We start from the raw sequence: 3,775 nt of genomic DNA on the forward strand, positions 1-3,775 counted from the left end.
GCTGGGTTGTTCAGGGTTTCACAGAGTGGCAGTCACCTGGTGGCTAGGGTTGAAGCATCTGGGCACTGGCGGGATCTCTCTCTCTCTCTCTCTCTCTCCATGGCCTCAGAGCCTTCCCATGTGGTCTCTCTGCATGGGCTAGTTTGCGCTTCCTCACAGCATGGCGGCTCAGGGCTTTGGCAGGAGCGTTCTACAAGATGGAAGTGTTTCCCATGTAGCTTCAAGAAGGTCACGACGGGGGCGCCTGGGTGGCGCAGTCGGTTAAGCGTCCGACTTCAGCCAGGTCACGATCTCGCGGTCCGTGAGTTCGAGCCCCGCGTCAGGCTCTGGGCTGATGGCTCGGAGCCTGGAGCCTGTTTCCGATTCTGTGTCTCCCTCTCTGTCTGCCCCTCCCCCGTTCATGCTCTGTCTCTCTCTGTCCCAAAAATAAATAAAAAACATTGAAAAAAAAATTAAAAAAAAAAAAAAAAGAAGGTCACGACGTCACTTCCATTGTATTCCATTGCTAAGGAGTGAGTCGCCAACTTGCCTAGGTTCCAGGGAAGGGGAATTAGACTTCACTCTTTAGCGAAGTGGGGAATGGAAGGTTCTAGAAGCGCTTGTGGGATGGGAGATATTGTTGCGGCCATCTTGGGAAAATGCACCTGCCAGAGTGCTGTTGGGCACTGCAGCTACATTTCTCAGGTCCCCTTGGTCCCTCTCTATGTACAAGGACTCTTTCACACCTTCCCTTCCCTCCGCAGACCTCCAGGACCCTTTCCTCTTATTTGCAGCCCATGGGATTGCTACTTTTGCACTGAAATAACAGAAGGAATCATGGGCGAACGTCCACATGCTCCACGCACTCTCCTGCTGGGCTCAGCACCTGCTCAGGCTGCCTTCCCTGCTGGTCTCGTTGTTGGTGGAGTACCTGTGAGTCTCCTTCATGCGTGCGCTGGACCCCAGGCCTCCTGCAGTCCGCACTCGACCTTCACCGCCATTTCCCCCTCTCCAGGCTCGCTCTTCGGGCGAGCATGCTAGTCCTTCTCCCATCTTAAAAACCAAACAAAACCTGAACCAAACCGAAAAACAACCGTGTCTTCACCCCACCACTCATGCTGTCCGCTCCCAGGTCAACCCCAACATTGCCAGGGCCTGGGGCAAGAGTCCACATGGAAGTCCGCATACTCTAAGTCTAAATATCCAAGCGACATAAATACGTGAAACACCTGTGAAGTCAAATATAGGCTCCTTCTACTTGAGAGGTAGATCTTCTTTCTTGTTCATACAGTATTTATTTGTCTCCCCTCTGCTAAACCCTGAGCCACCCGCTTTCCCCAGGCTGCCTGGGGAAATAACGGAAAAGGAACCTACAAGGCAGACGAGAGATGGGAGAAAGACCCACGGGAGGTGGAAACAGCTCTGTCACATGGTGAAGAGGAGAAAGGCCACCAACAGTCACAAGAGTCCGTGGCCTCTTGGAGGGCAAAGCCCCGAATGGTGGAGGGGAAGAGCTCTTACTTCAGAGAGCGGTTCCTGGCATAACCAATGAGGGGGCTCCCAAGCACAGCCCCAGTTCCAGCCCCAGAGCCAACCACCCCCGCGGCGGCAGCCCCAGCCCCAGCCCCAGCCCCAGTGAACTTGGCTGCTGTCTCTACGGCCCGTAAAATGGCGCTGGTTCGGAAGCTGCGGCTGGGAATAAGTGAGGTCAGGAGACGTGGGGCTGCCAAGCTGGCTGAGGCTGTCATCTGTCAGTGTGTCCGGTGGCTTTAGCACCACTGTAGACAGTGATCGGCTCAACAGCTGAGAGGTGCTCGTGACCAAGAAGGAGGTGGAGACGAACTTTGCACAGGCAGACGTTTTCAGGGGCTGTGGGGCTGTGAAAGGAGAGCTGCTCCCAGTTCAGAGAAGACAGAGAGAAGTCGAGCTTCTTAACGAAGACTTTGGACTCAGAATTCTCCCGCTCCCGGAACACAGAGGCAGGTGGGGAGCCAGCCTTGGCCGTGGTTGTGGCCTTGGCACTGGTCTCCAGCCCAGCCTCCTTCTTTTCTCATTTTGGGTTCCACCCACACCTTGACCCCGAACACCTGCGTGTGGACTCCCAGCCCAGACCGAGCTCTGTCCACCATCCCCCACCCTCACAGCAAACAGCTACCCCTTGGCCACCACTGGGGAGGGGGGTGGGGGTGGGGTGACTTATGGGGCCCTCTGAGCCCCTTGCTTGGGTTTCAGGGCACGACTGCTGCTCCCCTGTATAGCCACCCTCCTGGGAAGATTTGTCTTGGCTTGCCCTTTTAAGCTCCTCTCCCCTGTTCCCAGCTTAACCCCCTCCCATCAGACTTGCACCCACCTCTCTGCGGGAACTATATTTGTCCCACTCTCTTGAGCTCCCCCTCCTCCATAGCTGGTCTCCCCTGATCTGTCCAAATGGTAATCGTTGCGGGGAGCCCAGGGCTCAATCTTTGGACCTCTTCTTTGCCTATATCCCTTCCTGGGGTGATCTCATCCTATCTCTTAGGGTAACTACCACCCACAAGCCAATGACCCCCAAATGGGTGTCCCCAGCTGGGACCTGGACTTCAGACTCCCACATCTGGCTTCCCACTCCACTGTGCCCTAGGGATGTGTCAGATTCACCACTGCCCCTCTCAGCCTTCACCCGCCCAACCTCAGTGCCTGCTGCCCTCCAGTTGTCGAAGCCCTGCCGTCCTTGCCTCCCACCGCCTCGTCCCTCCTCGTCACACTCCTTACCATCTGGCACACCATATATTTGACCCATTAATTGTTCTGTTGCCTGTTTCTCTCCGTTGAGATAGAGGCTGCACTGCAGGACCCCCAGGCCGTGCGTGGCACAGAGCAGATCCTCAAGAAATATTTCTTGAATGAATGAATGAGTTGCTCATCGATCCTTGCATTCTTTCCCCCGCGAATGCCCACTCAATTTCACAGTGTCTCTCAACCCAGCACTACAGACTTCAGGTGAGCTACAGCCTGTTTGTCAGTCGTGCCCCAGACAAAGGTGGTCCCCTAAGTACCCACCATACTTTTCCTCCGTTACCGCATGCCCTCCCAAAACCCTCCTGTGAGCAGTCACCTCCTCCCTGCAGCCCTCCTGATTCACCCATCACTTTCTCTCTTTCTCTGGTGCCCTCCAAGGGGTGGGGAGAACCACATTATACCTGTGTCTGTGGTATCTGTGACTGGGGACTGTCCCACCCTCCCGATGGACAGTGCACTTGCCAGGAAGGGCTACCCAGATCTCTCCAGGCTCAGCAGAACTTTGTATACGGTGGGTGCTCACTCAGGGTTTGCTATCTTGGGTTGAACGTTTGGCTTAGTTTTATGTGTAACAGTTTTCATTAGACCTCAGTTTCTTTTATCTTCAATCATGTTTATTTGTTTTCTGGTTCATCTTTTTTTAATTAATTAATTTATTTATTTTTATTACCTCTCTTTCCTTTCCCTGATCACAAATCAAGTACGCACTGCAGAAAACGTCAAAAATATCCGCGAGTGTAAGGGAAAGACAAGATTACTCATGATTTAGGAATCTGGAGATAAATGATTATTAGCATGTGATGTATTGGCCTCAACTTTTTCTTTTGGGTGCACTTTTTTTCTTTGACTAAATCTTATATAGTGACCACCTTTCACGTCACCATGATTCTTCAAAGACACCGTATTTAATGGGTGTCTGACATTCCACCCGTTCTACTCAGATTTTCAGAATTCGCTTTCCCGAGGGTCCCACGCGCTGCCCTGTGCCGCCCTCCACGCACATACGCGCCCCCACGCC

The 3,775-nt window shown here is 53.4% G+C and overlaps 1 pseudogene; it reads right to left on the reverse strand.

Annotated features, from left to right (window-relative positions):
* Nucleotides 1–1,404: 1,404 nt before the first annotated feature.
* Nucleotides 1,405–2,108, reverse strand: LOC131483733 (ATP synthase F(0) complex subunit C2, mitochondrial-like; annotated as a pseudogene).
* Nucleotides 2,109–3,775: the final 1,667 nt, after the last annotated feature.

The sequence above is a fragment of the Neofelis nebulosa genome, chromosome 8 (assembly GCF_028018385.1).
Source record: "Neofelis nebulosa isolate mNeoNeb1 chromosome 8, mNeoNeb1.pri, whole genome shotgun sequence".
Lineage (NCBI taxonomy): Eukaryota > Metazoa > Chordata > Mammalia > Carnivora > Felidae > Neofelis > Neofelis nebulosa.